Genomic DNA, 24,148 nt, shown 5'->3' on the forward strand with positions numbered 1-24,148 from the left:
TTTTTTTTTAAGTTCATTCTTCTTTATGGCTGAGTAATATTCCAATCGAATATTTTATATATATATGTATATATAGACACCTCATCTTCTTTATCCATTTGTCTGTGATGGACACTTGGGTTGTTTCCCTGTGTTTGCTATTGTAAATAGTGCTGCTATGAATATTGAGGGGCATATATACTTTCCAATTAATGTTTTTGTTTTCTCTGGATATTTACCTAGGAGTGAAATTGCTAGTTCTTGGGCTTCCCCTGTGGCTCAGCAGTAAAGAATCTGCCTGCAATACAGGAGCCACAGGAAACGCAGGCTCAACCCTTGGTCAGGAAGATCCCCTGGAGAAGGAAATGGCATCCCCTGGAGAAGGAAAATGGCATCCAGTATTCTTACCTGGAGAATCCCATGGGCCTGGTGGACTATAGGTCATAGGGTCACAAAGAGTCAGACACAACTGCAGTGACTTACATGCATGAAGGAGGTAGTTCTATTTTTAGTTCTTTTGAGGAAACTTCCTACTGTTTGCTGTAGTGGCTGGACCAATTTATATTCCCACTAACAATGTACAGGGGTTCACTTTTCTTCACATCCTTTCCAACATTTGTTATTTATAGACATTTTGATGATAACCATTCTGGCAGATGTGAAGTGATGTCTCTTTATTCTTTTGATTTGCATTTTTCTAATTATCAGGGATATTGAGCATCTTTTCATGTGCCTATTAGTCATCTGTATGTCTTCTCTGGAGAAATATCTTTTCAGATTTTGTACCCATTTTTTGATTGGGTTGTTTGTTTTATAGATATTGAGTTGTATGAGCTGTTTATATATTTTAATATTGCCTCTTTGTTAGTCACATCATTTGCAAATATTTTCTCCTATTCTATAGATTGTCCTTTTATTTTGTGAATGGTTTATTTTGCTGTGCAAAAGCTTTTAAATTTTATTTACAAATAGGTCTCATTTAAAATTTTTGCTTTCATTTTACTTATTTTGCCTAAGGAGACTGATCCAAGAAAATATTGCTATGATTTACATCAAAAAGTGTTCCACTTATGTCCTCTTCTAGGAGTTTTATGGTTTCAGGTCTCACATTTATATCTTTAAACTATTTTAAGTTTATTTTTGTGTATGGTGCAAGGGAATGTTCTAATCTCATTTTTTTTCACAAATAGCTGTCAAGTTTTCTCAACACCACGTGTTGAAGAGTCTGTATTTTTTCCATTCCCTGTATATTCTTGCCTTCTTTGTCATAGATTAATTGAGCATAGGTGCCTGAGTTTAACTCTGGGCTCTTGGTTCTGTTCTATTGATCTATCTGTCTGCTTTTGTGCTGGTAAGCAGCATGTGTTTTGATTGTTGTGACTTTGTAGTATAGTCTGAAGTCTGGGACTTCCAGGTGTTTTCTTCTTTCAAGATTACTTTGGTAATTTGAGGTCTTTTGTGATTCTATATGAATTTTAGGATTATTTTACAGTGAAAAATATCACGGGCATTTTGATAGGGATTTCATTAAATCTGTAGATCGCTTTGGGTAGTATGGAAATTTTAACAATATTAATTCTTCTAATCCAACAGTATGGGATATCTTTCCATTTTCTTTCTTTCTTTTTCCATTTATTTTTATTGGTTGGAGGCTAATTACTTTACAATATTGTAGTGGTTTTTGCCATACATTGACATGAATCAGCCATGGATTTACATGTGTTCCCCATCCCGATCCCCCCTCCCACCTCCCATCTTTCCATTTTCAATTTCCTTCATCAGTGTTAATAGTTTTCAGAGTATAGGTCTTTTACCTCCTTGATTAAGTTTATTCTAAGACATTTTATTCTTTTTTTTTTTTTTTTTTCTTTTTTACACCTCACTGCATGGCTTGTAGAATTGAAGTTCCCCAACCGGGGACCAAGCTTAGGGCCGAGGCAGTGAGAATGCTGAATCCTAAGCTCTGGACCACCAGGGAATGCTCAGGCTCCTTGTCTTGTAGAATCTTTTCTGATCTATTTTTGGCAAGAATATTAATGTGATGTGCTAAGTCGCTTCAGTTGTGTCTGACTTTTTGTGAACCCTGTGGACTGTAGTCTGCCAGACTCCTCTGTCCATGGGATTCTCCAGGTAAGAATACTACAGTGGGTTGCCGTGCCTTCCTCCAGGGGATCTTCCTGACCCAGGGATCAAATCTGCCTCTCTTGCCTCTCCTGAGTTGGCAAGCGGGTTCTTTACCACTAGCGCCACCTGGGAAGCCCATATAGTGATGAGGTACTTAAACAATCTTTCACCCATTGGTTTTAGCATCCTTTGATAATTCTTGAATTATTTTACAATGGTAGCTGAGAAACCGTGATTTTTTTTTTTTCTGAGAACAGTCATCTTTTCTGATCTCCTCACAGTTGTGTCCTCAGTTCCCGGCATAGTGCTGAGAGTGAGGTAGGCACTGAATAAATATTCTGTGAGTAAGTGTATGAAACTCTAAGTCAGTAGTGTAAGTCAATCACATGCGTGCGTACTCAGTCACTCAGGCGTGTCCTACTTCCTGTGACGCCATGGACTTTAGCCCGGCAGGCTCCTCTGTCCATGGGATTCTCCAGGCAAGAATACTGGAGTGGGTTGCCATTTTCTCCTCCAGGGGCTCTTCCTCACCCAGGGCTCAAACCTATGTCTCCTATAGCTCCTGCATCGGTAGGCAGATTTTACCATTGAGCCACCCAGGGAAGCCACAAGTCAGTCACAAATCCTGTCAAAACAGCAGCAAAATATTAGATTGTTTTAGTATTAAGAATAGAACTTCAAAGTTACTTCTGTTGTTGAACCTAATTTTGTATGCCTGATGCACAGTGAGGCCAAACAAAGTGAAATATTGGAATTTTGGGGGAGAGGAAATTTTATGCCATGGCCAAGCAAGAACAGGTGACTTGTGCTCAAAAAACTTTAACTCCATAATGATTATAATGGGATGAGGGCTACAAGGTGCTTGACTTTCTTCTGATTGGTTGGTTGTGAGCTAACGGGGTAGTGGAATCTCAGTCATCAACCCTCTGGTTCTGACCCATCTGGGCATGGAAATACCATTCTCTACTTGGGTAGGGGCCCGTTTTTTAAAACATCAAAAGAAGTATAATGTATCATAACATATGAAAATTTTATGAAATTCAAATTTCAGGGTTCATAAACAAAATTTTATTGGAATACAGCCACTGTCATGGGTTTAAATAGTGTCTATTGTTGCTTTCTCATTGCAGTGACAGAGTTAAATAGTTGCGACAGAGACCATATGGTCCGTAAAGTCTAAGATGTTCACTGACTATTTATTTTAAAAATTTTGCAGACTAATGCATTAGATCATAAACTCCCTGATGGCACAATGTTTTGCACACAAAAGATATTCAATACTTGTTTGTTGGATTAAAATGAGACTATAAAAGTTTCTATTTAATTTTTCTGACTTAAAATTCCTTGTCTGAATCTACTTAAGACAATCATAACACCCATTATGTACTATCTAATATGAATAATTAGTATCTTAATATGATGAAAAGAAGATTTAGTATTTGTTAAAGTCTGTTTATCCCTTACAGACTAATAAGGGATACATTTACCTAATGCTAATAGTAGGCTGAATGTATTTCATGCCATCAGAAATCTTACATGTAACTCAGACTTCTCTGGTGGTCCAGCGGCTTAGACCACTCCCAGTGCAATGGGAGCTTTTGAATTGTGGTGCTAGAGAAGGTTCTCAAGAATCCCTTGAACTGAAAGGAGATTGAACCAGTCAATCCTAAAGGAAATCAACCCTGAATACTCATTGGAAGGATTAATGCTGAAACTGAAGTTCCAAAACTTTGGCTACCTGATGCAAAGAGCTGACTCAATAGAGAGACCCTGATGCTGGGAAAGGTTGAAGGCAAAAGAAGGGAACTGCAGAGGATGAGATGGTTGGATGGCATCACTAACTCAATGGACATGAGTTTGAGCAAACTGTGGGAGACAGTGAAGGACAAGGAAGGCTGGTGTGCTGCAGTCTGGAGGGTCACAGAGAGTCGGACATGACTTAGTAACTGAACAACAACAACCATCTGATCCTTGGTCAAGGAACTAGGTCCCACCTGCCACAACTAAAGATCCCATGTGCTGGACTTCCCTGGTGTTCCAGTGCTTAAGAAACCACCTGCCAGTGCAGGGGACACTGGTTCAGTTCCTTGTTGGGAAAAATTTCACATGCTGCAGGGCAGCTAAGCCTAGGTGCCACAGCTACTGAAGCTCGTGTGCCTAGAGCCTGTGTGTGTGGGGGGGAATCAAACCACGTGCCACAATTAAGACCTGGTGCAGCCAATTAAATAAATAATTTGTTAAAAAATAACGCTTGCATGTTATCAACTTCAGGGCAAAACAGAACATATTAAGCTGGAGCAATTGAGAAAAGACTTCTGAGTTTCCCGGTCCTTGACATTGGAGCCTCTCAGGTCATTTGGGGAGACCAAGAAGGAAATCCTGCAGATGGGAAATCACTGTGTGGAAAGAGGAAGCTGTGATATGGCTGGCATGGCTGGAGAGTAGACTTGTGGAGGGCATGGATGTGTCATTCTGGACCTGAGCTCAACCCTGAAGCAGAAATAGGGTCTATAACCTGTACTATTTTCCAGCCAATTATCACCACCCACTCACTTTTAAGGCTTTTGAGGTTTCCCTTGTTGCTCAGTTGGTAAAGAATCTTCCTGCAATGCAGGAGACCTGGGTTTGATTCCTGGGTCAGGAACATCTCCTGGAGAAGGAAATGGCAGCCCACTCCAGTATTCTTGCCTAGAGAATCCCATGAACAGAGGAGCCTGGCAGGCTACAGTCCATGGGGTTGCAAGAGTCGGACACCACTTAGCAACTAAACCACCACCACTCACTTTGAAGCCTATAGTAAGCTGGCTTTTCCTTGTCACTTAACTGAGGCCATTCTAGCTCTACTGAAGGTCATCCCTAGTCACCAGGAAAACCAATGAACCTTTACCAGCCCTCATCCTTCCCTAACTATCTGCATTTAACAATTTAATCTTCCTTCTTTCTTAAAAGGCCGTCCTTACCAACTCATTTTGTTGGTAACTGTACTCTCTCCTCTGGTCCATTTTCCACTGACAGAGAATTTTAAAAAGGGCTCCAATCAGGACATGACTGCCAATGGGAAACAGCAAGATCCTATAACAGGTTCTATGTTCAACTTCTTTCATTTCAATGCAGGCTTTTATGGAAAATGTACTACATCCAAGACATCATGCCAGATGTTGTAAGGGGGGAAAGACTCAAAGAATTCAATCTTGTGGAGGAAAGAGATTGGTAAGCAAGTGAAAGTGAAGTTGTTAGTCTCTCAGTCCTGTCCAACTCTCATGGACTATAGACCACCAGTCTCCTCTGTCCATGGGATTTTCCATGCAAGAATACTGGAGTGGGTTGCCATTCCACTCTCCAGAGGATCTTCCCCACCCAGGAATTAAACCCCAGTCTGCCACATTGCAGGCAGATTCTTTACTGTCTGAGCCACCAGGATAAGCAAGTAATTAAACTCAAAGCAGAATAAGGTGAGTGTTGATAAGAAGCATAAGCAGTATTTTGTGGATGTGAAAAGGAGAGGTAATTAAAGGTGACCTTGAAGATAAGAATTGTTCATGTCTTTCCACAGAAGAGGTTGTCTATTACCAATGTTTCATTGGTAATAAGAAAGGAACTAAGTTATAAAGTTTGTGTGAGTCTCAAAGAAAAATTGGTTTTCCAATTATTTGTTCATTATGTTATACATATAAAAACTTTCTTTAAAAGTGATTACCATATCTAGTGGTAATTCTTACCTTGCTTGATTCTTGGAACAATCCATTTCATAGGTTTTATTAGTCCTATTTTATAGATGAAGAACATGAGACTCAGAGGAATTAAATAAGAATATACAAAATGGACTCCAAATAGAATTAAACTCTCCTTTCCTCGTTTTTGAAATGAATTCTTTAGGCAACTAGAGTGAGAATATTTATTTAAGTATATTCCTTCCTTTCATTTCCACTAAATCAGGAAGCTAAATGCCAGCACTGAAACGGAACGGGTTCGGGGTCCTTAGATTCAGCACCTTTCGTGTAACCCAGGGGGCTCATTTTCCTCATTGTCAGAGTGGCCCAGCAATTGGTTAGGTTGTTGGAGACCTAACTCTTTCATCCTGAGGGCATAATAGAGTCTGTGCTGTTTGTAAGAACAATGCAACTCTCTAGAGCTCCGTCTACATGGCAGTCCTAAAATGCTTAAAAAAAAAAGTGTATTCGTGGTCATTCACAGTCCTCAAATTCAGTTTCTGCCTTGAGAAATCCAAAAGTGAGGTTATTTTGTTGTTTCCATTTTTTGCTAAAACTGGGGTAACCAGCCATCTTCAAGCAGTCAAACCAGTTTGCTGGGTACCTCACCCCCTGACTTCCCCTGTCGGAAACTGGCTTCAGACCTCAGTGCTCTTTGGCTGCTGGTTAGAGTCGGATCGACAGGTGCAGCCATGAAGAAAAGGGGGGAAGGAAACAAAACAAACATCCAACTTCGCAAACTCCGCAGAGAGATTTTGTAAATAGAAATGCAGGCTGTGTAAACATACTACCTATAATTTTTCTAGTTGGCACGCTAGGAACCCAGTAGAAAGAGATCATGGTAGATAACCCAGAGTCCACAAAATAAGAGTTTTATTCAAGGAGGTGGAGGCGGAGGAGGAAGGCTGTCTGGTTGCTCCTGCTTTTTTCCAAAAAAACTTTCCAAATCTTTTTATTCAAATACTTTATATGTAGGAACCCTGAAGAATTTTCAGTGATTAAAAAAGGGACCAAGAGGTGAGTGAGAACTCAGCTTACTACAAAAGAAGTCAGAATAAGTCTTTCTTGATGGAGGAGCAAAAGGATCTGGTGAGGTTGGAAACCTGGTGCATCGTAGTCTATGAGCCGCTAGGGAAGTGCCAGAGGCGAGTGCAGCTGCTGTTTCAGGCAGAACACAATTCAGGAGCTCCATTCCTCCTGGGTGCCAGTGAACTTTGCTCGGCCTCTTGCCTTTCACTCCCTACAAAGAGCATCGCAGAGGAATCAGGCAGCTTTGACAGCCCAGTGGGTAGAGCAGGAGTCTCTACTAGTTTGTCGTGTTTAGTCCTAGATTCTTGTTGATATATTTTATCAGATAAGCACTGTTCTTGTGATTTGTGATTTGAAATTTTCTGAGAAAGGTCAGTTAAATAGTTTGGCTTTATGGATGCCTAATGGTCTCTTGATGAAAGTGAAAGAGGAGAGTGAAAAAGTTGGCTTAAAGCTCAACATTCAGAAAACTAAGATCATGGCATCTGGTCCCATCACCTCATGGGAAATAGATGGGGAGACAGTAGAAACAGTGTCAGACTTTATTTTTTGGGGCTCCAAAATCACTGCAGATGGTGACTGCAGCCATGAAATTAAAAGACGCTTACTCCTTGGAAGGAAAGTTATGACCAACCTAGACAGCATATTAAAAAGCAGAGACATTACTTTGCCAACAAAGGTCCGTCTGGTCAAGGCTATGGTTTTTCCAGTGGTCATGTATGGATGTGAGAGTTGGACTGTGAAGAAAGCTGAGCGCCGAAAAATTGATGCTTTTGAACGGTGGTGTTGGAGAAGACTCTTGAGAGTCCCTTGGACTTCAGGGAGATCCAACCAGTCCATCCTGAAGGAGATAGGTCCTGGGTGTTCATTGGAGGGACTGATGTTGAAGCTGAAACTCCAATACTTTGGCCACCTCATGCGAAGAGATGACTCACTGGAAAAGACCCTGATGCTGGGAGGGATTGGGGGCAGGAGGAGAAGGGGACGACAGAGGATGAGATGGTTGGATGGCATCACCGACTCAATGGGCATGAGTTTGAGTGAACTCCGGGAGTTTGCGATGGACAGGGAGGCCTGGTGTGCTGCGATTCATGGGGTCGCAAAGAGTCGGACACGACTGAGCGACTGAACTAACTAACTAATGGTCTAAGTGAACAAAGAAAAACCCATTGTCAAGAGTTACCTCTTTGGGTCGAAGAAACTAATGAAATTTGTGATTGAATCAAAAATTATATGCAGGGTCCGAATGCCAGAGTAGCTGGTAAACAAAAAAGTAGATAGCTTTATTGATCAGAAAGTGTTTATAATTTTTTTCAAAAAATTAAAAGTACAGTCAATTAACAACATGTGCTTTAATGATTATTATAACAGTTTACATTTACTAAGCACTAATTGCTTTTAGGGTACCATTTGTTGTTATTTAGTTACTTAGTCATGTCTGACTCTTTGCAATCCCATGAACTGCAGCATGCCAGGCTTTCCTGTCCTTCCCTGTCATTAGACATGTCAAATTCATGTCTAATGAGTTGGTGACATTAACTAACCATTTCATCCTCAGCCGCCCCCTTCTCCTTTTGCACCCAGTTGTGCCATACTCGTGATTGTAGCCCACCAGGCTCCTCTGTCAATGGGCTTTCTCAGGCAAGAATACGGGAGTAGGTTGCCTTTTCCTCCTCTTGCAGAGGATCTTCCCAACTCAGGAATGGAAGCTGAGTCTCCTGCGTTGGTAGGCCTATTCTTTCTTTTAACTACTGAGTCACCTGGAAAGTCCAATAAAGTAATAATATACAGCTATTTTTAAGGTCACGTTTAAAAGACTAGTGATACATTTCTAAGTGAAAAAAAGAAGGCTACAAGCAGTATGTTTCACCTGATCTCAATTTTATAATAATCATTTATTTATGGGGCTACATATGTACACCAAGGGTCAAAGATGTATGGGTGTTGCAAAAGTGGGTGTAGTTTTTTTTTTTTTTTGAGAAATTTTCTACATTTTCCCAAACTTTCTTCAACTAAGATACATTATTTTTGTTTTGTTTTCTTGTTTTTTTCTTCTTTTTGGTTTTTTCTTTTTGGCACATGCATTACTTTTTTTATGTAAGACCCTTCAGTGTTGTTTAAAGTAGAAGAAAGAAATACCATAAGAGGAATAATAAATGTACCATCATCAATTTTGTCACAGATAACGAATATTTGTGGGGAGCAAGGGTGGGGTGAACTGAACATGTGAATGTAGCTGTGACACAAAGCACATTCTTTCACAGGCGCAGCCACTGGTACAGATACGTCTCATAATTTTCCACGAGCCAGTATCATATTAACCAGGGTCATGAGTAAGCACAATCATACCCTGATCATTTTCCTCGTTGACTCGCTTCCCTCCCTTGGCTTCTGTGACTCCCCACTCCTGTTTTCCATCTACCTTGTTGGCCTTCCCTTTCTCAATCTCCTTCATTAGTTCCTTCTCTCCCCCTCACCTCCCTTTACGTTTCAGAGAGCTCCAGGACTGACCTGGGGTCTCCTCTTCACCATCCACTTAGAGCGGAAAAAGAATCAATTAAAATGCCTTCAGGAGCTACGGTAGTAACGAGTGAGTGAAGCAAGTCCTTGATTTCACTGCCAACTTTTCTCCCAACCCAACTCCCAACCCAACTCAGGCAACTGCATGTCCACAAATTGCTCAAGTCAAGAAGTAGAAACCACTTTTCATTGCTCCCTTTCTTTCATCTTTGCCCACAAACATCCAATACATCAGAGAAGGAAATGACATCTCACTCCAGTATTCTTGCCTGGAGAATCCCACGGACAGAGGAGCCTGGCAGGCTACAGTTCACGCGGTTCCTAAGAGAGGAACATGATACAATGCATCAGCAAGTCCTGTTAGTTCTATTTTAAAAATATATCTTAAATTCTTTCCTTTCCCCTTTCTGCCTCCATCTTGTGTAGGCTGCTGCTGCTGCTGCTAAGTCGCTTCAGTCGTGGCCGACTCTGTGCAACCCTATAGACGGCAGCCCACCAGACTCCCCCGTCCCTGGGATTCTCCAGGCAAGAACACTGGAGTGGGTTGTCATTTCCTTCTCCAATGCATGAAAGTGAAACGTGAAAGTGAAGTCGCTCAGTCGTGTCCAACTCGTAGCGACCCCATGGACTGCAGCCTACCAGGCTCCTCTGTCCATGGGACTTTCCAGGCGAGAGTACTGGAGTGGGGTGCCATTGCCTTTTCCACTTGTGTAGGCTCCTTAAGTGTTATCCTAAGTAGTCTCTTTGCTTTTACTCCTGGCCACCAGAAGTTCTTCACACACACCCAGACGTACTAACAATCTTTGGATTTGGAATGAAAAACTCAGTAGATGTCTCTGGTCTTCTTTTATTCTTCTTATTGAAAAGGTAAGATTTACCTAGCTTGACTGAGTTATCACAACTCAGAATTAACTAATAGTACAAAAAAAAAGTGAATTCACTTTGGTTTCTTAGCAGTCAAATATTTAGGAACCTAACGGGGGGGGGAATTTATTTGCTCAGTTGTTCTGCTCATTTTGTACTCTACCGCCTTGTTTAACAATGGTTGAGGGAGAATTTTAAAAAAAGGAAAATTATTTTCTATTCTTAATTCCCATCCATCTGTAAAGAACAAAACAGAAGGCTGACATAAATGTGTATTATAGTCTGGGGGTGGCTTACCATACTTGTTTCCACTTAAGTTCATCTTACCTCATTTTTCCAGGACTTCAATTTAATAGTTTTTTTCTTTGCCTTTTAAGCTTCTACAACTATGACTCATGGAACTAGAACTGTCTCAGTACTGGTTTGTGTTACTTTCTGTATGAGATTTTTCTCAAGTGGTTAAAATGACATAAGCAAAATACATTTTGTTTTTCTAAAGCTTAAAGACATAAATGTTAAACTATCATTTGTTAACTATCATTCTTTAACTTCCCATTAAAAGAAACTGAATTTAGCAGAGGAATAAAGACTTTTTAATTTTACTTTACAACATAAAATAATTTCCCTCAGTTATTTCTTCCATAGTTGTTGATCACAGACTTTTAGTAATTTCATTTTTAGATCTTGGAAATTGCATTTTCCTAAATGCTAATTTCTTACTACATTTTGCTTTAGAAATAAATTATTTTGAAGTTGACACTATTTCTGTCTTGCTTTTAATATGAAATTTATCAACTATCTGTCATTTTCTATTTACACAGAACTCTCAGTTGTTCTCCCTCTGATTTAGAAGACTGTTGTTTTTGGGCTAGAAATACATGATCCAGATTGTTCAGATTTAGAGACTTTCCAGGTTGTTTCTAATAATCTGAGTGACATTAAAATCTTCATATTAATACAGCTTATTTTTAATTAACATAAACACATTTCATTATTTATATATATATACACACACATATATATATATATACACACACACATATGTCATCACAGAAGTCATGAGTAAGCACAATCATACCCTAATCAATAAAAATTAGTTCAGGGAATTCCCTGGTGGTTCAGTGGTTAGGATTCTTATGCCGCCACTGTCAAGGGTGCAGGTTTGATGCCTGGTCAGGGAATTAAGATCCTGCAAGGCCAAAAAAGAAAAGAAAAAAAAAGAGTTCAGTGGTTGTAAACTAGGCCTTATATTGTAATTACCTGGGAAGCTGTAAAAACTACTGATGCCTGGGTCCTACTCAAGATTCTGATTTAATTGGCGTGGGCACTGGGATTTATAAAAGGTGATTCTTGAGAATGGTCAATGGTAAGAACCACAGAATTAGGCAATTATGGCTTCAAAATGTCATTTTATATATTTGAGCCTAGCTGCATATATGAAGAAGGTGGCAAAATAGTTACCCTTTTTATAAAAAAAAATATGGCTTAAAACAATACAAATTCATCTTACCTTTTTAGAGGTCAGAATTCTAAAATGGGTTTCACTAGGCTAAAATCAAGGCATTGGTGGGGCTGCATTCCTTCTGAAGATTGCAGGTGAAAATCTGTTTCTTTACCTTTTCCAGCTTCTAGACACTGCCTGAATTCCTTGGCCTGTGGCCTCTTCCTCCATCTTCAAAGCCATCAGTGTAGCATCTTCAAATCTCTCACTGACTCTATACTTTCTGCCTTTCTTTTTCACATATGGGGAACTTTGTAGTTATACTGGGCTGAAATAATTAATGCAGGATAATATCCCATCTCAAGATCCTTAATATAATCATCTGTAAAGTGCTTTTCCATGTGAATTAACATATCCACATGGTTCCAGGGATTGTAATGTTGGTGCAAAAGTAATTGAGGTTTTCTGTTGTCGCTCTTTGCCATTTGATATTGGAATATATTCTTAAATAAATGTGGTTATGTTATACATCATTTTAATTTAATTTCTTGCATCCTTTATATATATATGGTTTGCTAATGACTTATTACTTGCTGTTTATTTTATAGTTATTTTAGACTACACAAGTGGTGTTAGACAAAAAGCAAATTTGAGTGATTTTCTTATTCAAGTTCAAAATGGGTGGTAAAGCAGTGGAGACAACTTGCAACATCAACAACGCATTTGGTCCAGGAACTGCTAACAAACGCACAATGCAGCAGTGGTTCAAGAAGTTTTGCAAAGAAGAGAGCCTTGAAGATGAAGGGTGCAGTGGCCAACTGTTGGAAGATGACAACCACCAACTGAGGGGATCCTCCTACAACTACACGAGAAGTTGCTGAAGAACTCAGCGTCAGCCATGCTATAGTCATTTGGCATTTGAAGCAAATTGGAAAGGTGACAAAGCTTGATGAGTGGATGCTCATGAGCTGACACCACCCTAATGGCAGAAAGCAAAGAGGAACTAAAGAACCTCTTGATGAAGGTGAAAGAGGAGGGTGAAAAAGCTGGCTTAAAACTCAACATTCAAAAAACTAAGATCATGGCATCTGGTCCCATCACTTCATGGTAAATAGATCGGGAAACAGTGACAGACTTTATTTTCTTGGGCTCCAAACTCAGTGCAGATGGTGACTGCAATCATGAAATTAAAAGACGCTTGCTCCTTGTAAGAAAAGGTGTGACAAACCTAGACAGCATATTAAAAAGCAAAGTTCTGTAAAAGTCAAAGCTATGGTTTTTCCAGTAGTTATATATGGATGAGAAAGCTGGATTATAAAGAAGGCTGAGTACCGAAGAATTGATGTTTTTGAACTGTGGTGTTGGAGAAGATTCTTGAGAGTCCCTTGGACAGCAAGAAGATCAAACCAGTCAATCCTAAAGGAAATCAACCCTGAATATTTATTGGAAGGACTGAAGTTGAATTCTGAGAGATAGTGAAGGACAGGGAAGCCTGGCGTGGTGCAGTCCATGGGGTCACAAAGAGTTATACACAACTGAATGAGTGAACAACAACATGAGCTGATGGCAAATCAAAAAAATAGTCATTTTGAAGTGTCTTCTTTTACAACAACCGTGAACCATTTCTTGATCAGATGGTGACATGCAACAAAAAGTGGATTTTATACAACCACTGGCAATGACCAGCTCAGTGTTGGACTGAGAAGCTCCAAAGCACTTCCCAAAGCCAAACTTGCACCAAAAAAATATCATGGTCACTGTTTGTTGGTCTGCTGCCCATGTGATCCACTATAGCTTTCTGAATCCCAGCAAAATCATCACATCTGAGAAGTATGCTCAGCAAATTGATGAGATGCACCAAAACTTTCAATGCCTACAGCTAGCATCTATCAACAGAAAGGGTCCAATTCTGCATGACAAGTCCTGACCACATGTCACACAACCAACACTTCAAATGTTGAATGAATTGGACTACAAACTTTGGGCTCATCGGCCATATTCACGTGACCTCTTGCCAACTGACTACCACTTCTTCAAGCATATCGACAACTTTTTGCAGGGAAAATGCCTCCACAGCCAACAGGAGGCAGAAAATGCTTTCCAAGAGTTTGTCCAAACCTAAACATGGATTTTTATGCTATAGGAATAAACAAACTTATTTCTCACTGGCAAAAAAATGTGTTGATTTTAATGGTTTCTATTTTGATTAATAAAGATATGTTTGAGCATTGCTATAATGATTTAAAATTCACAGTCCAAAACTGCAATTAGGTTTGCACCAACCTAATAGAATGTGGATATTCTTATGGGACATTCTGTTATCTATCACAAGCCCCATACTCGGTAGCTGTGTTCCTCTTCATTTTACACTCTCCCTGATGATCTTTCTCCTCTTGGTAGATAATCTTACATTTCTCTCTTCAACTCCACCTGCATCTATTCATTGGATATAGCCCCTGTGTGGTTCTGTAGGCCCTAGAACCTATGCTTTTCCTAAACTTTAGGTCTTGACAGTCTTTCCTATCTTGGTTTGAATACTTCAGAAAAATTGCCTTCTTTCAAGTCATACTATCTTCTTTGTTCTTCTAGACTCAAGGCATTTCCTTCTCCAGGAATTTTTTTTAAAAATTGAGATATAATTGATATATAACATCATGTAAGTTTAAGATGTGAGAAGGGATGACAGAGGATGAGATGTTTGGATGGCATCACCAACTTGATGGGCAGTTTGAGCAAGCTCTGGGAGCTGGTGAACGACAGGGAGGCCTGGCGTTCAGCAGTCCATGGGGTCGCAAGAAGTCAGACACAACTGAGCGACAGAACTGAAGTTTAAGATGTACAGCGTGTTGATTTGATATATTGTCAACATTGCAATATGATTACCACCATTGTGTTTGCTAACACCTCTACCATATCACTCTTTTTTGTGGTGGGAACAATTAAGATCTAGACTCTTAGCAACTCTGAAGTTCATAATATAGCATTGTTGACTATAATTACTATGCTGTGCATTAGATCTACAGGACTTATTTTTCTCTTAGTTGTTCTTGTTCTCAAACATCTCCTCAATTCTCCCACCCGTCCCCCCAGCCTCTGGTTATCACCATTCTACTCTGCTTTTATGAGTTTTGCTTTTTTTTTTTTTTTGATTCCACATATAAGTAATATCATAGTATTAGCCTTTCTTTGTCTGATTTATCTCATTTAGCATAATCCTCTTATGGTCTATTCATATTATCACAAATGGCAGTATTTTCTTCTTTCTGTTGGCTGAGTAATAGTCTAGTTTATATACCACATCTTTTCTTTATCCATTCATCCACTTATGGACACCCAAGTTGTTTCCATATTGTGGTATTGCAGAAGACTCTTGAGAGTCCCTTGGACTGCACGGAGATCAAACCAGTCAATCCTAAAGGAAATCAAACTTGAATATTCATTGGAAGGACTGATGCTGAAGCTGAAGGCCCAATATTCTGGCCACCTGATGCGAAGAAGTGACTGATTGGAAAAGACCCAGATACCGGGAAAGAGTGAGGGCAAGAGGACAAGGGGGCGACAGAGGATGAGACGGTTGGATGGCGTCACCGACTCAATGGACGTGAGTTTGAGCAAATTCTGGAAGACAGTGGAGAAGAGGGAAATCTGGCGCACTGCAGTCCATGGGGTCACAGAGTTGGACATGATGTAGAGACTGAACAGCACCAAAAATAATATTTCTGTATCTTGGCCCTTGTGAATAATGTGGCCATAAATATGGGAGTACAGACACATTTATAATTTAAATATCCTACTTTTATTTCCTTTGGATATATACTCAGAAGTAGAATGTTGGATCATATGGTAGCTCTATTTTTAATTTTTGAGGAACCGCCATACTGTTTTCCACAGTGGCTGAACAAATTTACATTCCCACCAACAGTGTACAAGGGTTCCCTTTTCTGCACATAATTTCCAATGCTTTTTATCTATTTTCTTCTTTCTTAAAAAAAAATATTTATTTATTTTTGGCTGTGCTGGGTCTTCATTGTGGCTTGGGCTTTTCTCTAGTTGTGGCGAGCAGTGGGGCTGCTCTCTGGGCTTCTCATCGAGGTGGCGTCTCCTGTGGCCGAGCATGGGCTCCAGGGAGTGCAGGCTTCAGGAGTTGCAGCATGTAGGTTCAGTAGTTGTGGCTGCTAGGCTCTGGAACACAGGCTCAATAGTTGTGGTATGTGGGCTTAGTTGCTCTGAGGCATGTGGGATCTTCCCAGACCAGGGATCGAACCGGTGTTCCTTGCATTAGCAGGCAGATTTTTTTTTTTTTTTTTTTTTACCACTGAGCCACCAGGGAAGCCCCCTATTGTCTTCTTGGTGATAGTCATTTTAACAAGTGTGAGGTGATACCTCAATGTGGTTTTGGTTTGCATTTTCTTGATGATTGACAGTAAATAATATTTATAAACTTCTGAGCCCCTCAGTAAAGATAGTGTGATGTCTACCAATGGGGAGATAAGACTTTTTTTTTTTGCTGAGTCGTGAGGCATGTGAGATCCTACTTCCCTGACCAGGTATTGAACCTGTACCCCCCTGTATTAAAAGCGTGGATTACCAACTATTGGAATGCTAGGAAGTCCCAGAGAAGACATTTTAACTTTACTTTCAGTTTCTCAACATTTTGAGGAAAAAGACTAAAACTAAGCACCCTCCTACAATGAATGTGTTAATCTCATTATTCCACACAACTGCACACCTCTATAAATGCAAATTATTGTAAACTAATATAAACACTGCATCCCACCAATACTATACAATGGGTGATTCTACCCAAATATGTATTGGGGTTGGGTAGTTGCCAGTGATTTTAGGAGTCTAGTGAAATCCTATCACTAGATAGGGTTTGACATTCCCTAAAGGCAGCAGATTGCCTTCAGGGTAGAACCCAGGCCTTAGCCTGGTTTTGCTGTGGTCCCCTCAGCCTCTGTAGCTTCCTCTTTAGTCAACTTGCTATTAACAATCTGCCTGCCATCCCATACTCATCATTTTTATATAACAACTTTAATTTAGCCATGGGTTCTTGATTATGCTAATATAATTTTCACCCATAATACAGCCAAGAATGGAGCATAATCTGCTCAGTGTTTTCCCTTCTGCAGCCTATTTTGTAAACACAGATTCAATTCCATGTCCCTCTTTGTGCAGGGATCATAAAAGCTATAATGACATTGTAAACAATCAGAATACCATTTAACTTCACGGGATGAGAGTTTCCCACACTTAGGCTCCTCATAAATAAACAGAATCTGTAAAGAGGGTGTGATCCAAATGGGGGTGGTAGGATCTGCTTTTCAATATATGTGTTAACAGTATATATGTGTTTTTTACTGCTCTATAGCTCTATCCATAATAAATATATAAGTATTTAAGAATGACAGTTTGATTCAGTTGTCTCCTAAGAGTTAAGATGTCCAGCCATTCTGGAGAGTTTTCTTTAAATTGCAGTATAGTTGGTTTACAATATTGTGTTACTTTTAGGTGTACGGCAAAGTGATTCAGTTATATACATCTATATTTGTGTTATTTTTCCACTATAGGTTATTGCAAGATATTGAATATAATCCCCTGTGCTTGTTTACATATATATAGTGTTGTTCACATATATATAGTTGTTCACATATATATAGTAGTGTATATCTATTACTCCCACACTTTTAATTTACCCCTCCTTCCCCCCTCTTTCCTCTTTGGTAATCATAAGTTTGTTTTCTATGTCTGTGAGTCTGTTTCTGTTTCATAAATAAGCTCATTTGTATTTTTTTAGATTCCACACATAAGTGACATATATTTGTCTTTCTCTGACTTCACTCAGTATAATAATTTCTAGGGTCGCAAATGTTGCTGCAAATGGCAATATTTCATTTTTTTTATGGTTGGGTAATATTCCATTGTGTGTATATATCACATCTTCTTTATCCACTTATCTGTTGATTGCTACTTAGGTTTCTTTCATATCCTGGCTATTGTAAACAGTGCTGCTATTTGGGGAGCATATATATACTGGGGAGCATATATCTTTCTGAATTAGAGTTTTCATCTTTTCCAGATATATCCCCAAGAGTAGGACTTCTGGCTCACAAGTAACTTTAGTTTTAGTTTTCTAAGGAAGCTCCATACTGTTTTCCATAGTGGCTACACCAATTTACATTCCCATCAACAGTGCAGGAGGGTTCCCTTTTCTCCTAACCCTCTGGAGATTTTTCATATCATGGAATTACCTTCCCTGACTTTTTCATCTGGCCTGTTCTATTTATTTTTTAATCTTTTCTTGGAAGTCTCCCTATTAGGTTTTTACAGGCTTTAATATATTGCATTGTGATGTCCGTCTCAATGATTAGACTGTGAGTTCTCAAGACAGGCTAGATTTTTCTCTTCTAACCTAAATGTCTAATGTCTAATCTTAATGTCTGGTGTAGTGCTTAACACTCAGGAAATATTTTGGGAAAGATTTGAATTAGCAAGTGAAGTTCCTTCTCCTTTAAATACTTTTTGTTCCTATTTGGTACCACATCATCAGTGGTACATGACTCAAAAAGGCAGAGTCCCTTGATTTATTATATAATGAAAATTTTGTATGTCTATTTACTATCTTCAATGCCATTTTTAATGGCTTCAGAGAATCCCACAGTGTGAAAGAACCACAGTTTACCTAACCAATCCTTTTTTTTGGGGGGAGGGGGTGTGTGTGTTAGACATGTACATTGATTCTAATTTTTTTTTATTCTAAATTTTTGAAATTATAAATAATACTGACATAAACATGGTTTTAACTCTACCTCTGAGCTACTTGATTATGCTTAGGATACATTCTTAAGAGTCAAAAGAGCAGTATACTACTGGACTCTTTCTCAGTGATGTTATATATTTGCAGTAAATAAGAGTACACATTTTTCCTGTGCCAACACTGAGTACTATAAATATCTGCAATGAGTGAGATAAAATGTGTTACCTCAATATTATTTTAATTCATATTTATTTGATTAGTAGTAGAATTGAACATTTTCTTCCTATGTTTTTACTTATTATTTTGGCCACACTTTGAGGCATGTGGTATCCCTGACCAGGGATCCCACCAGAGCCTCGTGTAGTGGAAGTGCAGAGTTTTAACCACTGCACCACCTAGGAAGTCTCTCTTATATTTTTTTCCCCCTTCCTGTATTTTTAATACAGGTATGCGTATGAATGGTGGTTATAACATTTCTCAGTAGAGAAATAATTTGGGGTGGTGTCTGTAAGGAAATGGGTACTTTTTAAAATCAAATTAAACCTAAGTCTTCTCAGTTAGCAACAAAGAGAAAACCTCTCTGGAAAATTTCTTGTGAACTTTATTTATAACCCCAAATGTGATCATAACACAAAATCCCCCTTTCCCCTGTGGATCTCTAGCTAAATACGTTGCCACCACCTTCTTTAACATACAGGCCCTCTTAGTTATAACATAGCTGTGACCAGGCTGGAATATTTTTTAAAGTTTGGACCAACAAACTGGACCAACAAAAGTAACATGGTTAGGGAGAGTAATCCAAAGCTAAATAATCTGTTTTATCTGATATTTTAGTTTTCTATCTATTGCCATATAACAAAAAGTTCCACAATTCAGTGGCTTTAATCAACAAATATTTATAGCCTCTTACAAATTCTATGTGGGTTAACTGGATCCAACAGTGCAATTCTATATCATTTGGTAGGGCTGCAGTCTTCTGAAGGCTCAACCTGGCTGGAATACCCACAATGGCTCACTCTCATGGAGGACAGACATTGTTTGATATCTGGGAACTCAGCTGGGGCTACTGATTGTTCTCCACACAGTTTCTCCATGTGGCTTGGGTTCTAAGACGGAATACTCTTAAGTGTGCCTCTGTATGACAGAAGTCACCTTGTGGAGTGAAAGTGAAAAGTGAAACTGTTAGCCACTCAGTCGCATCCAATTCTTTGTGATCCAATGGACTGTAGCCCACCAGGTTCCTTTGTCCATGGAATTCTCCAGGCAAGAATACAGGAGTGGGTAGTCATTCCCCTCTCCAGAGGAATCTAATATTAGCAAGCATTTCAAAGTTCAAACCCCAGAGAATGAGGGCTGGAAAAAGGAATTTCCTCTCCTGTCTGCTTGGAAACAATCTGCTGTTGGTCTCATTACCTATATGAACCACCATTTATATCTTGGTGGCTGAAATGGTAACCTACCACTCTCAGGGAACACACTGGCTTCTCAGAGACCTCACCTAGATAACAATTTAGAATTGAGGGAACAGGGCCAATAGTCATTACAGGGATATGCACTTACATAGATTGCCAAGGGATGGGGGAGTAGGGTGGTGGTCCATTTCATTGCAGTCTCATGACAATTACTATCTTGTAATTATCTCTCATTGTAAGAGAGATACATTTTGAGAGCTACATTATCTCTCATTGTAAGAGAACACTGTAAACAGGCAACCTATTTATACACTACTTAAGAATGAAATTGACATGGGAAAATAAGAGAGACAAATCAACCAATCTGGTGTATGTCTACGTCAACTACACTAAATACTTCATTAATATTTTATGCCTTAAAATGTATGTCTTGCTAGCATACTTGCCCTTTTCAAAGTCTCTTATTCCTGTGTGACATACACAAGGAAAACAAGAATTTAAAAATGCTCCAAACGTAATTAACTTGATGTGGATAATTTTGAATTTCTAGATGTTAAATAATCACATAAACTTTTAAATGTTTGAGTTTCCAACTACAAGGGTAGGCAAATGTCTTTTCCTCTTAAATTGCAATTGTTCCCAGGGTCTAAAGCCCAATAAAGATGTCAAGTTTTCCTTAACATTTGTAAGATTTAATGACTAGTAAAAGCAATGTGTGCCTTTCTTGTGAGGAGGGTGCTGCAAGCCAAGGTCATCAATTTTCAGCCTATGATATAAGTTACGCTAAATAACAATTTGAAGAAAACTCCAAATCCAGCAATACACATTTAGGTGCGTAGTAAGTCATGTAGATGGTACCTTTCCCCTAAATTATAATCTAATTATACTCTAGCAAAATGCCAAGAAGTTACAATTGGGTGGACTGGGTGTACTTTCTGGTAGAAACAAAGAAAAATTCCATCCTATTTTTATTATCAAAATTTTCTTTTCTTTGCATATAGGTGAAGGCTTATAGATCAAGTCTTTTTAATTTCACCTTGGAATTACATTCTCTTTGCTTCAATTCCTTTGAGTTATGCACAAAGCCTCCTGTTCTAAATCCACTGCTGTTTTTCTTCTCTGCCATGACTTCGATGTACGCTGAAGGCAAGTAAAATTATGAAAACCCTTAGCCCTTAATTCTGTGAAGGTGGTGACGTCAGAGAGAGAGATATATGTTAGATGGTGATGAAAAATTTAAGTCTGGCTTTATACAAGGTAATCTTTTTTTTTTTTTTTCCCATTCCTTCCTTTCCCTTTTTTTTCCCCTTTTGTTTTAAAAGCAAATTTTTTCATCTTTATTCCCAAATTTGGGTGTATTTGCCCCTCAGAATTTCAATACCTTTTTTCCTCTCTGCTAAACAAGACTTGTGATGATCTGTTTTCCCTTTCATCTTTAACATTTTGCTTTTATCTTTCTGTATGTGATATATGTGGGCTTCCCTGGCGGCTCAGACAGTAAGTAATCTGCCAGTAATGCTGGAGGTTACCCTGGGTTCCATCCCTGGGTCAGGGGGATAGCCTGAAGAAGGAAATGGCAGCCCACTCCAGTATTTTCACCTGGGAAATCCCATAGACAGAGGTGCCTGCTGGGCTGTAGTCCCTGGAGTCACAAAGAGCTGGACATGACTGAGCAACTAACACTGATGATGATGTGATATATAAATTCAAATAATTATTTTAGTTTTGTTTCTGTTGAAACAACCACACTGTGTTAGGGCATCATCTGCTTCTTCTCAATGAGGGCATTTATTCTTACAAATACCCTACTAGCACTTATAGGCCAGATATATTAAGGTACTCAAGATTAGACTCTGCCCAAATCCAAGGGAGCAAATGATATAAGACATTCATGGTTTAATGCTGCCTTGCCTCCTTCCACAGGTGTTAACAGTGAAGTGAAAGTTGTCTCTGTCCTGCTGGCACACTTCTCCAGACTTATTCACTTAAGGATTTAAAATGTAAACCTGAGGTGTTGGAAATTTTCAGGAATGGCAGGCTCTTGCTACTGCCTCTTAGCCTGGTCATGCACAAGTCATCATTTCAGATCATGAGAAAACTGTCTGCCTCATTTTAGAATATTAAACCCACTTGGAGAAAACAGGTATTTGCAACTATGAGCTGTGGAACAGCTGAATTCACTTTAGTATTTTAAAAAGGTGTAAACCTTTAAAACTTTTCTAAAGACACTCCTGTGCTTCTGGTCTTTTCTCACGTTACTCCCCTCCTTCTAAATTTCCACGTGATAGCTGATATCAAGTTCATTTTTCAAGTCCATCTCAAATAACCCTTTCTGTAGGAAACTATTTCCTGTCTCAAACCAATATAATTTTTCTCCTGATTCCTCCGTAGTACTTCCTAACTTTGACACCACTTTTGTTTCATTTTTGACTGCTAGTATTTTAAACACTGGCTTCCCTGGTGGCTCAGAGGTTAAAGCGTTTAAACATTACATATATATTTAAGGCCTTAAGGCTTCGAATAGTAAGTACCCTAAGGGTGAAAAGCCACTTTCTTCTGTAATTTGTGTTCGTTTTTCACTAATGCGTCAGGAAGAACACTTCACTGTTGATGGGGGGCAGGGGGGAAGGACACAGATGATGATCCGAGCTGTTTTTAATCGTAATATAATTGATCTCTTAAACTAGTCTGAGAATGAGGCGAAACTAACTTTCACATTGGAAAATCCCGAGAGGAAAACACCCTTCAGAGATCTACAGGCAGAATGAACCCGCCTCCACGCTGTTTAGAGCAGCTGTCTCAGGAACCCTCCCTTCCTTAGAATGTGGGAGAGGTTCGGTGGGGCGGCAGCTGCAAGGACTCTTCCCCGTTCCTCGTGCAAATGGTCTTCCCGCCCTACACTCCCTTCCGAGGGGAAGGTGGCAGCTGTCAGGGCATCCCAGCGGTAATCTCTTCCCGAGTCTTTGCCGAGCGCGGCGGGCGGGCAGCAGCTGAAAGCTGTCAGAGGTGGGGACTCTGTGCTCCCCTCAGACAAGGGCAGCAGCCTTGCTGGCTCCGGCGCTGCCACCTCTCTGGCTCGTAGCGGTCCCTCAGGTGTCCTTCTCCAAGAAGACACCTTGGCAACGAGGGGCGGGTTCCCTCCGCGCCAGGAGGCCCTACGGTAACTTAACAACGGAAGGAGCGTAGGAATCGCCGCCTGGGCACTCGCCAAAGCACCTTCACAGATCGGGGAGTGGAAGGTGGGGGAAGAGTGGGCTCCTGAAAAGAAAGGTCTTTTCTGGCCGGCCTAAGGATACACCTGGAGCTACCTGCGCGGCGCGCCCGCCCGTCCTCACGGGCGGTCCTGGAGCGAGCCCGCGCCCGGCGCCCCCGTCCCGCCGGCCCCCGGGGGCCGCCCTCGTTTCCCCACCCCGCAGCGCGGTCGCCTCCGCCGTCGCGCCCGCCCCACCGCCCCGCGCGCTCGCGCACGCGCACGCCGCGCCCGGCCGCCCTCGGCGCTGTCATGGCGGCGGGGAGCAGCTTCAGCGGGCACAGGGGTAGCGGCGCTAGCGGTGGCGGGGCGAGCTGTGGCAGTAGCATCCTCAGCGCCCGCGGCGGCCTCCACAGCCGCACCCGTAGCGCCGGCAGCGGCTGTTTTTGCAAAGGCTGAGCGCAGGGGTGGGGCGGGCCAGGAAGCCATGGAGTTCTGTGCAGCCTCGGACACCCGGGGAGCGGACTAGGGAAACTTGGAGGCTGCGGCCAGGTGCGCTGACCTCTCTCTCCTCCCTCCTCTCCTCGCCGCAGCCGCCGGGCCTCCCCCGCCCTTCTGGCCACTACACACCTTCCCGCCTCTCCCCGACGAGCCTCAGGTGCCCGCGAGGTGCTCCACTCCTCCCCCTGGGCCGAGCGTTAGAGTCATCGCCGCCCCCTTCCCCCGCCCTTTCCTGCCCTGGATCTCCGCCGCCACCTCCGTCTCGCGGCTGCCGGGCGGGGGGCGAGGACGAGCCCGCGGTGTCTGGGTGAGGGGCAACTTCCTACCTCGAGGGTCGCCTTGGGGCCCCTGCTCTCCTCCAGCCCCCCCTTTTCCCGGCGACAGTTCTCTTTTCCGTGCACCTGTGAGGAGAGGTTGCCCTGAGCCGGGAACCTGCGAGGGTGTGGGGGAGGAGGGAACCTGGTCCCGGGCCTCTGGCTCCCTCCTGCGCTCGGAACCCCGCGCCTCGAGCCGCGGGGACGCGGGTGGCTGGAAGCGGGGTGCTCGGAGGAACTGCCTCGACGGACAGCAACTACTCCCCTCTCTCCTCAAAAACCTTACAACAAAACCGAGCCCCTTTAA

The 24,148-nt window shown here is 41.1% G+C and overlaps 1 protein-coding gene across 4 annotated transcripts in view; it reads left to right on the forward strand.

Moving 5' to 3' along the window:
* Positions 1-23,442: 23,442 nt before the first annotated feature.
* Positions 23,443-24,148, forward strand: part of LRBA (LPS responsive beige-like anchor protein) — a 725,807-nt gene continuing 725,101 nt past the window's right edge. For 3 of the 4 annotated variants that reach the window (XM_043484720.1, XM_043484733.1, XM_043484732.1), the window contains exon 1: positions 23,443-23,578. The gene's annotated coding sequence lies outside the window, so the exon portion shown is untranslated. Of the gene's footprint in view, positions 23,579-23,636; positions 23,835-24,148 lie in introns of those variants that run through there. The other variant, XM_043484729.1, reaches the window with a different exon arrangement.

The sequence above is a fragment of the Cervus canadensis genome, chromosome 1 (assembly GCF_019320065.1).
Source record: "Cervus canadensis isolate Bull #8, Minnesota chromosome 1, ASM1932006v1, whole genome shotgun sequence".
In the NCBI taxonomy this organism is placed as follows: Eukaryota; Metazoa; Chordata; class Mammalia; order Artiodactyla; family Cervidae; genus Cervus; species Cervus canadensis.